We start from the raw sequence: 13,477 nt of genomic DNA, 5'->3' as shown, positions 1-13,477 counted from the left end.
CTTGTCAGCCTTAACTGGTCTGGCTGTCTCAACAGGATTCAGAGATTGCCTCAACAAGGGCACGTTCTTTTTGGGACGTTGGAAAGAACCCTTCTTTCCCTTCCCATGTGGATCAATCTTCGTACCAGATGAAGAACCCACATAAAGAACCAACTTCTCTTTCTTGATGGTGGATTCAAACGTAACAAGCATGTTCACCAACTCCTCAAGGGTCGGTTCCATCTTGTTCATGTTGAAATTCACCACAAAAGGATCAAATGAGCTAGGAAGTGATAACAGCAACACGTCGGTGGTCAACTCCGAAGGCAAGATCAGATCCATGCCAACGAGCTTGTCCACGAGCCCGATCACCTTTAGACCATGCTCATGGACCGAGGTCCCATCTCGCATGCGCAAAGTGATCAGCTCCTTGACGGTAGCATGCCTTAGAGGTCGTGTTTGCTCACCAAAGAGCTCTTTGAGATGCAAATGAATGTCAGCAGCACTCTTTGCACCCTCAAAACGCCTCTGTAGCTCATCGTTCATAGAAGTCAACATATAACACCTGGCTATCAAGTCATGGTCACACCATTCCTCGTAGGCCTGCAATTCCTCAGGAGTGCAGTCAGTCGGGGCCTCAACAGGGGGCGACTGAGTCAGTGTATATGTTACCCTTTCCGAATTTAAGACTATTTTCAAATTTCTTAGCCAAGTGAGGTAATTAGGTCCAGTTAATATGTGTTTGTCGAGTATTACAGATATCGAATTGCGCATCGAAGACATTGTTGATTTGTACTGAAAAGTAAAAACAGATAAATGTTGATGACTATTTTAAATATTTAGTAAGATATGAAGTTTGGACTTTTACTTCATAAATAATCGCTCCCACTGTTTTGACATTTTCACTACCCTCTAGTGAAAACGGGAAACACTTTTCCTCAGTAGGTACGTAAGGTCCAATTAGCGAATTGTGATCCCGAATAATATCGGCCATCACAACTCCTAAAAGGTAGTTTCCAATTGCATCGCCATGCAACCCTCTACGTATACTTTTGTCTCACGTTTGATTAGGACCCAATAATATGACGTCGTTCATCTTTACGTGTCAAGCCTTACCCATCGATGTTGAACCTTAATGGACGGTCGCCATGAGTTCCCTCAATAATATGAGCCGAAATCATGGGAGTTCCACGTAGTTCACATCACTATGTCAATGGATGTCACAGCTTTCCGGCACCCAGGGCCCCCTCAATAATATGAGCCGAGCCCCGAGTACGGGTAGCGTTCATCATGCATCCATTGTCGATGGAAGACAAGGAAATTATAAACAAATTTATAATTCCCCTTTTCGGACTTGATATTAATTTTGAATCTTATTCAAAATGAGGGTTTTTAATTTTGAAAGGTCTCATCATTAATTTTATTTTAAAAGCTCGCCATGTTTGATCGTATGTTTGCCGGATTCATGCAACTTTGTTATTATAATAATAATAATGCACATACTCATTATTTATAACATATCATGCATATATTATAAATAGAAAACAGTACAAGGATGATCAATCGCCCCAAAACTAATGGCCCGTGTGAGCCAAACACGGGCCTAGGTCCAATCCTAGGGTAAATGCACGGGATGCAATGCAACTAAATTATTACATTAGCATCCAATATTACATGTCTTCGATCTTCATAATCACCAAGGCCACCATCTTCCAATCTTGATCTTCCACTATTCTAATATTTACAATTAAATATCCATGGCACATAGGGATACATCTCATGGGGTGGGAACGGGCCATAAACCAAGCCCACTTTAAATTGATAATTATTACAATCATACAACACAAATATCCTAGCATACACCTAGCAAATTGGGCTTGGGCTTTTGATCATCCTTCATGCATAATATCACATATCATACACCATCAATTAATTATCACTATAATTAATTGATCCAATATTATATATCTTGATCCAATCACTAACTGCCACAATTATAAATTAAATTAACAAAGTATACAAACACCTTTGTCTACTTTCAAATTAATTTATTTATAATCGAATTTCTTGTAAATCCCAATTTACTATAAATAATTAAAGTCCAACTTCAATTATTTATTTTATGAGAAAACATGTGCAACAATTGTAAATTTAAACTTAAGGGCCCAAAAACCATTTTTCACCAAAAATACTTTGGCCCATTTAAATTTCACAAATTATGTTGGCCATCCAATGGCCCAACAACTCAAGGCCCATGACACTTGGATTAACCAAAACACTTTTGGAAACCCTAGCCGTCATCGCCGTCGCCGGAGCTCCGTCGCCGGATTCCGGCAACACCAAAAAAATTTTTTTTTTTTTATTTTAAAAAACTGAACATTTCGGGCAGCCCCTTGGGCTGCCCCACGGCTGCCCGAAATTTTCGGGCAGCCCCTTTCGGGTAGCCCCTCGGCTGCCCGGAAAAACGTTTTTTTTTTTTTTTTTGCTACCAAAAATTCGGCCCTTGTGATTTTCTTGCACCAAAAATCTCAAACGGTTAGAAATCGATCTCAACATAATATTACGTAAATATAACACAAAAACCGTAACCTTAGCTCGGATACCACTTGAAAGTGGACCGGTTACGGTGGCCGGAAACGCAACGGAAGCACAAAATTCGAATTTTAATTGTAAAATTTCGGCCACCTCAAGGTTTTTATGCAATATTTACAAAAAACACATTCATAGGATGTTTAAGAAATGTTTACCTATCAATCTTTAAAAGATTGATTGTGGATCCAACTTTGTTATCAAATAACAAAGCTCTTGAATAAAAGAAACTATCTACAAGCCTCCAAGCCTCCTTCTTTCTTTCAAAATCAAGCCCACCACTAACTAGCTAGATCCCCTCATAATTTGCACTAGGAAATTAAGAGGATTTTTCATAGAGAAGAATTTTGTTTCTCCAACATTTGAAGAACAAAAACAAGAAGAAAAATGGAGAGAATATTGGAAGCAAGTTTCGGCCATCTCTATGCTAGAATGAGGGAGGATGAGTTGTCTTGGGGTTGCAAAAAGTTGATCCAAAAAAGTTGCATGCCAACCATTATTTTAATAAAAAGTAATCTCCAACCCTTCACCTCCCATGCATGCATATAATATAGTTTTTAATCAAATTAAAAACTTTGGACTAAATTTAATTATCTCAAACATATTTGAGACAAATTAAATATTACTTGAATTTACTCAAGTCCCACTAGTTTAAATAATTATTTTAATTGAGCTCTACAAGACTCAATATTATTTAATTAATCCAACACTTGAATTGATTTAATTATTTGGGCTCTACTAGGCCCACTAGTGTTTAATTAATTCAACACTTGAATTAATTTAATTTAGTCCATAATAATGTTTATGAAAATCACAATTTTCAAAAAACATTAGTCACTTGGCCAAATTTTAATCTAGGAACACTTCCATAAATTAAAATTTATATTTCTCTCATAGAAGTCATACTTCTATTTTTCTTTACACTTATAAACTCATTTATAAGTCGTTCAACACATTGAACTATTTTTCTCCTTTATAGAAGTCATACTTCTAATTTTCCTTACGCTTATAAACTCCTTTATAAGCCGTTCAACACATTGAACTATTTTTACTTCTCATCGGGATCTAGAAAGCTAGTACTTGTGTGGCCCTCAATGGTTCATTGATACAACTAGCCGTGGGTTCACATCTCCATGTGATTCGGACTAAACATGTCCTTATACGAGCATACCCCAATTGCTCCATTCTTAATTATCAACTCCTTGATATTAAGAACGTCAGAACTCAAGTCTGATAGTACCCAACCAATCATGTTAAACGCCTAGCAGCATCGCTTACGTGATTCCCTAGGTATCACATGATAGTGCCTGCAAGAACCATTCAATTATGGTTAGCGTACAGTACGGTCCCTTCAACTCATATATCCCGATCGATTCGACAACCATTGGTTCATCGAGAGTTGTCAATGAATCGATACTATGTGTCATGTCGTAGTTGCATCGATGGTGTAATCTATGAAACACTTTTCATAATTACAACCATACTCTGGCCAGAGATTTCGATCTACATACACATGATAACACATAGGATATCCATACCCGAAGGTAAGCGGTGAATCCCCGACTACAATGCATCGACTCCTATGTGTTTCGACAGAACACCCAACCTTGCCACCTAATGACCCCATGAGAGTCGGTAAACAAGTCAAAGTGTAATTCTAGCACATAGAGTCTCAATGTTGTCCCGGGTCATAAGGACTAATTCTGTACAACCATAAACCAGGACTTTTCCACTCGATAAGTGAGAACCACTTGGAAAGTCCTTTTATGGAGGGTTGTTCAGTGCACTCTACAAGGAGCACCTATCTGCATGCTCGGACATCACAATGTCCCCTACCAATGAAACATGGTACTCACATCGCAGATACTAGTCTCTAACTCGAGCGGCCTATATCCTTCTTAGTGGCGGCTGAATCGACTAGGAACCGTTTAGAATATACAGTATTCCAAATATGAGTTTCATGATACTCATCATATGAGCATCTCATATTCTTTCTACTATTTGTATATTCAAGGGCTTTATCTATGCAGCTAGCATGGGTATACAGATAAAGATTTGCCAAAATAATAATTTCAAATATTATTAAAATAAAGACTGCTTATACATAGAGTTTCATTGTGAACACTCGGCCAACACTTGGCTCGACGGGCACCTACTCTAACAACATCATCCTCAAACACATCAGCAAACTCCCTCACCACATCAATATCATCAATATTCAACTTAATCAGTCTATCAACATCCACAACAGATGCCAGAAAAACATCACAACCTCTACACAATAGCCTCTCAGCATCAAGACACGAAATTAAAGGAAGGACCAGCGAAGTACCTGAGCTGGCGAGAACTCCTCCCTGGTCATCATCTGCAAAAGTCACCGTCTTAGCAACGCAATCAATAACAGCACGATAGGTCGACAGCCAATCCATGCCAAGAATAACATCAAAGGCAACCATCGGGATCACAATCAAATCAGCAAAGACCTCTCGATCAACAAAACGAACGGGGCACGCATACACTATGGAAGTCGGGCACAAAACATCTCCCGAAGGCAAAACAACACTAAGCTGAAGGGGAATAACAGAAGGAACTATACCCAAAGATCTCAAAAACAATTCAGACATAAAAGAATGAGTAGCACCAGTATCAATCAAAGTAGTAGCTACTCTGCCTGAAATTAAAATGGAACTAGAGATTACAGAAGAATTACGATTAATACCTTCCTTAGTCAACGAAAAGATACGACCCTGCACCTTCTCCTGGCTAGCTCCCTTAGGACAATCTCTGGAAATGTGGCCTGGCATGCCACAACGATAGCAAGAACGAGAGCCAAATCTACACTCTCCACGATGGGGTCTGCTACACTTGGGACACAAGGATCTCTCAGAATCAGACGGAGCAACTGGCGCTGACGGTGGCCTAGGACTCTGATCCACCTTGCCCTTCCCCTTGAATCGATCTCTGCCACGCTGACCTGAACTCTGGCCTCTCTGAACACTAGCCTGGTGCCTCGCCTGTCTCTCCCTGGCGATATCCTTCTCGTCCTGCTCTGCTAGCAACGCCTTGGACACAATCTCCTTGAAAGTAACAGCCTTGGACATATTGATATCCCGCCTGATCTCCGCTCTAAGGCCTCGAATGAAATGAGCGCCTTTATCTTTATCACTGGTAGCAATGTACGGAGCAAAAAGGCAACCCTCCTCGAACTTGAGAATATACTCATCCACGTTCAAGCTCCCTTGACGAAGCTCCAAGAACTCCGTAACCTTCCTCGCTCGCAGTGCATCAGGAAAGTACTTGTCGTAGAAAAGCTCAGTAAACTCAGACCACTTCAAAGTAGAAACATCAATGCCAACCTTGGTCGCATTCCACCACAAACGTGCAGCTTTAACCAGCATAAAGACAGCACAACTGATACGATCTCTGTCCTCATAGTGGAGATGATCAAAAATCGCCTCTAAAGCCTTGACCCACTCTACTGCAGCTAAAGGATCGGAGCTGCCTGGAAACTCGGGTGGATCCATCCTCTTAAACGCAGAAAAGATAGCATCAGAACCAACTGCAGCTGGAGCAACCTGCCCTCTACCTTGGCCTCTGCCCTGGCCTGTTCCTTGCAGTCTAAGCAACTGCTGGATCTGCTCACTGTGAACCTTAGCCTGCTCCTTCAGTAACTTGCCGAACTCGTCGACAACTCTCGAGGACGAACTATCCTCCCCCTCTGACGCCTTACGCTTAGGAGGCATCCTCTACTCTACAATGCTCACAAGACACCAATCAATACATAACAATAGATAGATGCAAAGAAAACATACCCGGACAGTTGAAAGTAGACGAAGTCATATGCATTGGTCCGAAGAACACCGCTCTGATACCACTAAATGTGACACCCTGACCTCTTTTAAAATAAATACGCAGCGGAAATAAAATTTTCTCTTTAAAATATACGGAAGGAGTTTCAAAATACATTTGTTTAAATATCTTTACAAAATAAATACATGATCATTTAAATGACATAACAAAAACAAAACATCATTCCTATGATCATGCCAAAATCCTCCTTCCAACGGTGTATGCATATGACCCCCAATCCACAGTCAACGTCCCGGGGCACCACTCTGATCTGCATCACATGAAAATAACTGAAATGAGAATAAATCTCAGCAAGTGGAACTCTTACATAATAATAAACAATAACTCTGTAAAACATCTCTTTGAAATCATAAATACCATCAACTCTGAACTGTAAACTCTGAATATCAATAACATAGCAATAGCATAAAAATATGATGGTATTTCTCTTTTCTCTGGGGATTGATATCAATAGTATCTCTGCTCTGGGGTGCTCGTATCCCAAATCGATATAAACCGATAACTCTGAGGGATATAAGCCTATAGGCGATGATCATCTAATATTGCATGCAATCTCTGACTATGTATTTATCAATCCGAAAACATTTAAACTCTTCTCTGGATTTAACAATCACTTTGAACTCTATATATCTCTTTGTATTCCCTTTAATCAATAATGAGACATACAATGCCTCCAATACATATAACAATACATACTATGGATCAAATGGAAGGGAATAACACAATAAACTCTTTAAAACACATACATATATAATCATGTGAGCAAAAAGGAATGAAATTCCACTTACAAACCACAACAACACCTCAACTTAGCTCTTGATCACCACCTACAACAAATAATCCACAAATAACACCAATATCAACTAAATATCCACGATTACAAGCTAAATAATCCATAAATCCACATAAACAACCAACCTAAACAACTCTTAATTTACAACCTTAACAGAATCGCACCAAAAACTTACCCAAGCTTCCTAGCACCAAGAAGAACGTCGAACTCAAGTCGAAATTCCAAACAAACGCCTGAATCGAAGATAGGAAAGGAAAGAAATGACCGAAAACCCTAGCAATGGAGAGAAAAGTCGAGAATGAAGGAGAGAAGAAAGGAAAAGCATGGCCAACCACTCCAAAAAGTAGCTTAAAAACTCGACCATACCTTCACCGCGGGTGCGCTCCTCTAAGCACCGCGGGTGCGCAATGGCTACGGCAAACTAAAAAAATTCTGGAACACGATCAGCGCGGGTGCGGCGACACAAGCAGCGCGGGTGCGGTCTCTACCGCGGGGGCGGTCACTACATCACCGCGGGGGCGGTGTGCTCACGGCAAAACACTATTCCCAAGCAAATAAAATCGAACCGAAACGCTGAAACGAACAACCAACATCAACTAATACCTCAAGACAATAAAACTAACAATACTATAGCCCAAAAATACAACTCTGAACATCTAATCAAATATCCCAAATAACAAACGAAACTTAAATCGTACCGTACACCGGGCTCGGCTATTACATTAAGAATCTCTCCCCTTCTAAGTCCTAGGCAACCCCAAAATAAAGTCCATAGAAATGTCAATCCAAGTTCTTTTTAAGAATAGCACGCAAAAGTGTACCCAAAGTTCTATTGACAACTTCAGTTTGTCCATCCGTTTGAGGATGACAAGTAGTAGATTACAACTTTATTGTGCAAAGTTTAGCCCATAAAGTAATCCAAAAATAGAATCCCTCCCCTTCTTAGTCCTAGGCAACCCCAAAATAAAGTCCATAGAAATGTCAATCCATGTTCTTTTTAAGAATAGCACGCAAAAGTGTACCCAAAGTTCTATTGACAACTTCAGTTTGTCCATCCGTTTGAGGATGACAAGTAGTAGATTACAACAATATGGAGCAAAGTTTAGCACGTAAAGTAATCCAAAAATAGAATCCCTTCCCTTCTTAGTCCTAGGCAACCCCAAAATAAAGTCCATAGAAATGTCAATCCAAGTTCTTTTTAAGAATAGCACGCAAAAGTGTTCCCAAAGTCCTATTTACAACTTCAGTTTGTCCATCCGTTTGAGGATGACAAGTAGTAGATTACAACTTTATTGTGCAAAGTTTAGCCCATAAAGTAATCCATAAATTGAATCCCTCCCCTTCTTAGTCCTAGGCAACCCCAAAATAAAGTCCATAGAAATGTCAATCCAAGTTCTTTTAAGAATAGCACGCAAAATTGTTCCCAAAGTTCTATTTACAACTTCAGTTTGTCCATCCGTTTGAGGATGACAAGTGGTAGATTACAACAATATTGTGCAAAGTTTAGCCCATAAAGTAATCCATAAATATAATCCCTCCCCTTCTTAGTCCTAGACAACCCCAAAATAAAGTCCATAGAAATGTCAATCCAAGTTCTTTTAAGAATAGCACGCGAAAGTGTACCCAAAGTTTATTGTGCAAAGTTTAGCCCATAAAGTAATCCAAAAATAGAATCCCTCCCCTTCTTAGTCCTAGGCAACCCCAAAATAAAGTCCATAGAAATGTCATTCCAAGTTCTTTTTAAGAATAGCACGCAAAAGTGTACCCAAAAGTTCTATTGACAACTTCAGTTTGTCCATCCGTTTGAGGATGACAAGTAGTAGATTACAACTTTATTGTGCAAAGTTTAGCCCATAAAGTAATCCAAAAATAGAATCCCTCCCCTTCTTAGTCCTAGGCAACCCCAAAATAAAGTCCATAGATATGTCAATCCATGTTCTTTTTAAGAATAGCACGCAAAAGTGTACCCAAAGTTCTATTGACAACTTCAGTTTGTCCATCCGTTTGAGGATGACAAGTAGTAGATTACAACAATATTGTGCAAAGTTTAGCCCATAAAGTAATCCAAAAATAGAATCCCTTCCCTTCTTAGTCTATAGGCAGCCCCAAAATAAAGTCCATAAAAATATCAATCCAAGTTCTTTTTAAGAATAGCACGCAAAAGTGTTCCCAAAGTTCTATTTACAACTTCAGTTTGTCCATCCGTTTGAGGATGACAAGTAGTAGATTACTGTAATAGCCGAGCCCAGTGTACGGTACGATTTAAGTTTCGTTTGTTATTTGGGATATTTGATTAGATGTTCAGAGTTGTATTTTTGGGCTATAGTATTGTTAGTTTTATTGTCTTGAGGTGTTAGTTGATGTTGGTTGGTCGTTTCAGCGTTTCGGTTCGATTTTAGTTGCATGGGAATAGTGCTTTGCCGTGAGCACACCGCACCCGCGGTGATGTAGCGACCACCCCCGCGGTAGAGATCGCACCCGCGCTGCTTGCGTCGCCGCACCCGCGCTGTTCGTGTTCCAGAATTTTTGAGAATGCCGTAACCATTGCGCACCCGCGGTGCTTAGAGGAGCGCACCCGCGGTGAAGGTATGGGCGAGTTATTTAGTCGATTTTGGAGTGGTTGGCCATCACTTTTCCTTTTTCTTTCCTTCTCATTTTCGCATTTTCTCTCCATTTTAGGGTTTTTCATCATTTCTTTCACTCCCTATCTTCGATTCAAGCGTTTGTTTGGAATTTCGACTTGAGTTCGACGTTCTCCTTGGTGCTAGGAAGCTTGGGTAAGCTTTTGGTGCGATTCTGTTAAGGTTGTAAATTAAGAGTTGTTTAGGTTGGTTGTTTATGTGGATTTATGGATTATTTAGCTTGTAATCTTGGATATTTAGTTGATATTGGTGTTATTTGTGGATTATTTGTTGTAGGTGGTGATCAAGAGCTAAGTTGAGGTGTTGTTGTGGTTTGTAAGTGGAATTTCATTCCTTTTTGCTCACATGATTATATATGTATGTGTTTCAAAGAGTTTATTGTGTTATTCCCTTCCATTTGATCCATAGTATGTATTTTTATATGTATTGGAGGCATTGTATGTCTCATTATTGATTAAAGGGAATACAAAGAGATATATAGAGTTCAAAGTGATTGTTAAAACCAGAGAAGAGTTTAAATGTTTTCGGATTGATAAATACATAGTCAGAGATTGCATGCAATATTAGATGATCATCGCCTATAGGCTTATATCCCTCAGAGTTATCGGTTTATATCGATTTGGGATACGAGCACCCCAGAGCAGAGATACTATTGATATCAATCCCCAGAGCAAAAGAGAAATACCATCATATTTTTATGCTATTGCTATGTTATTGATATTCAGAGTTTACAGTTCAGAGTTGATGGTATTTATGATTTCAAAGATATGTTTTACAGAGTTATTGTTCATTGTTATATAAGAGTTCCACTTGCTGAGATTTATTCTCATTCCAGTTATTTTCATGTGATGCAGATCAGAGTGGTGCCCCGGGACGTTGACTGTAGATCGGGGGTCATATGCATACACCGTTGGAAGGAGGATTTTGGCATGATCATAGGAATGATGTTTTGTTTTTGTTATGTCATTTAAATGATCATGTATTTATTTTGTAAAGATATTTAAAGAAATGTATTTTGAAACTCCTTCCGTTTATTTTGAAAAGAGAAAATTTTATTTCCGCTGCGTATTTATTTTAAAAGAGGTCGGGGTGTCACATTTAGTGGTATCAGAGCGGTGTTCTTCGGACCAATGCATATGACTTCGTCTACTTTCAACTGTCCGGGTATGTTTTCTTTGCATCTATCTATTGTTATGTATTGATTGGTGTCTTGTGAGCATTGTAGAGTAGAGGATGCCTCCTAAGCGTAAGGCGTCAGAGGGGGAGGATAGTTCGTCCTCGAGAGTTGTCGACGAGTTCGGCAAGTTACTGAAGGAGCAGGCTAAGCGTTTAAGAGGATGGATCCACCCGAGTTTCCAGGCAACTCCGATCCTTTAGCTGCAGTAGAGTGGGTCAAGGCTTTGGAGGCGATTTTTGATCATCTCCACTATGAGGACAGAGACCGTATCAGTTGTGCTGTTTTCATGCTGGTTAAAGCTGCACGTTTGTGGTGGAATGCGACCAAGGTTGGCATTGATGTTTCTACTTTGAAGTGGTCTGAGTTTACTGAGCTTTTCTACGACAAGTACTTTCCTGATGCACTGCGAGCGAGGAAGGTTACAGAGTTCTTGGAGCTTCGTCAGGGGAGCATGAACGTGGATGAGTATATTCTCAAGTTCGAGGGTTGCCTATTTGCTCCGTACATTGCTACCAGTGATAAAGATAAAGGCGCTCACTTCATTCGAGGCCTTAGAGCGGAGATTCGACGGGATATCAATATGTCCAAGGCTGTTACTTTCAAGGAGATTGTGTCCAAGGCGTTGCTAGCAGAGCAGGACGAGAAGGATATCGCCAGGGAGAGACAGGCGAGGCACCAGGCTAGTGTTCAGAGAGGCCAGAGTTCAGGTCAGCGTGGCAGAGATCGATTCAAAGGGAAGGGCAAGGTGGATCAGAGTCCTAGGCCACCGTCAGCGCCAGTTGCTCCGTCTGATTCTGAGAGATCCTTGTGTCCCAAGTGTGGCAGACCTCATCGTGGAGAGTGTAGATTTGGCTCTCGTTCTTGCTATCGTAGTGGCATGCCAGGCCACATTTCCAGAGATTGTCCTAAGGGAGCTAGCCAGGAGAAGGTGCAGGGTCGTATCTTTTCGATGACTAAGGAAGGTATTAATCGTAATTCTTCTGTAATCTCTAGTTCCATTTTAATTTCAGGCAGAGTAGCTACTACTTTGATTGATACTGGTGCTACTCATTCTTTTATGTCTGAATTGTTTTTGAGATCTTTGGGTATAGTTCCTTCTGTTATTCCCCTTCAGCTTAGTGTCGTTTTGCCTTCGGGAGATGTTTTGTGCCCGACTTCCATAGTGTATGCGTGCCCCGTTCGTTTTGTTGATCGAGAGGTCTTTGCTGATTTGATTGTGATCCCGATGGTTGCATTTGATGTTATCCTTGGCATGGATTGGCTGTCGACCTATCGTGCTGTTATTGATTGCGTTGCTAAGACGGTGACTTTTGCAGATGATAGCCAGGGAGGAGTTCTCGCCAGCTCAGGTACTTCGCTGGTCCTTCCTTTTATTTCGTGTCTTGATGCTGAGAGGCTTTTGTGTAGAGGTTGTGATGTTTTTCTGGCATCTGTTGTAGATGTTGATAGACTGATTAAGTTGAATATTGATGATATTGATGTGGTGAGGGAGTTTGCGGATGTGTTTGAGGATGATGTTCCGAGTTTGCCGCCGGATAGGGATGTAGAGTTTGTTATTGATCTTGCTCCAGGTACGGTTCCTATTTCTAAGGCTCCGTATAGGATGGCTCCTACTGAGATGAAAGAGTTGAAGACGCAGTTGCAGGATCTTCTAGATAAGGGTTTTATTCGTCCGAGTTCTTCGCCTTGGGGAGCTCCGGTTCTATTTGTTAAGAAGAAGGATGGTTCTTTGCGTCTGTGTATCGATTACAGAGAGCTCAACAAAGTGACGATCAAGAACAAGTATCTGTTGCCACGGATTGACGATCTATTTGACCAACTCCAGGGTGCCACTGTTTTCTCGAAGATTGATCTTCGGTCTGGCTACTATCAGTTGAAGGTTAGGGAGTCCGATATCCCTAAGACGGCTTTCCGGACCAGGTATGGTCACTATGAGTTTCTCGTGATGTCTTTTGGTTTGACCAATGCCCCTTCTGTCTTCATGGACCTGATGAACCGTGTGTTCAAGCCGTATTTGGATAGCTTTGTCATTGTCTTCATCGATGATATCTTGATCTATTCCAAGACCAGAGAGCTTCATTCATAGCATCTCAGAGTTGTGCTCCAGTTGTTGAGAGAGCGGAGGTTGTTTGCCAAGTTGAAGAAGTGTGAGATTTTCACAGACCACAAGAGTTTGAAGTATCTGTTTTCTCAGAGAGAGCTCAATATGCGACAGAGGAGGTGGTTAGAGCTGGTCAAAGATTACGATGTGACTATCAGTTATCACCCAGGGAAGGCGAATGTTGTGGCTGATGCTTTGAGTCGTAAGTCAAGTGCTTCATTGAGTTCTTTGATTCAGAAACCGTTGCTGATGGATTTGCAGAGAGAGGAGATTGATCTGGTGATTCCAGGCACCATTGCTCGTCTTTCCGCGTTGGTTATTCGATC

The 13,477-nt window shown here is 40.6% G+C and overlaps 1 long non-coding RNA gene across 1 annotated transcript; it reads left to right on the top strand.

Moving 5' to 3' along the window:
- Window positions 1-9,678: 9,678 nt before the first annotated feature.
- On the top strand, window positions 9,679-10,929 carry LOC140821488 (uncharacterized). Its single transcript, XR_012115756.1, has 4 exons — window positions 9,679-9,817; window positions 9,911-10,008; window positions 10,150-10,188; window positions 10,728-10,929. It is a non-coding gene; the product is annotated as an uncharacterized lncRNA (long non-coding RNA).
- The last annotated feature ends 2,548 nt before the right edge of the window (window positions 10,930-13,477 follow it).

This window comes from Primulina eburnea, unplaced genomic scaffold, assembly GCF_022965805.1.
Source record: "Primulina eburnea isolate SZY01 unplaced genomic scaffold, ASM2296580v1 ctg590, whole genome shotgun sequence".
Taxonomy (NCBI): domain Eukaryota; kingdom Viridiplantae; phylum Streptophyta; class Magnoliopsida; order Lamiales; family Gesneriaceae; genus Primulina; species Primulina eburnea.
This window is presented reverse-complemented; position numbering and strand designations above follow the sequence as displayed.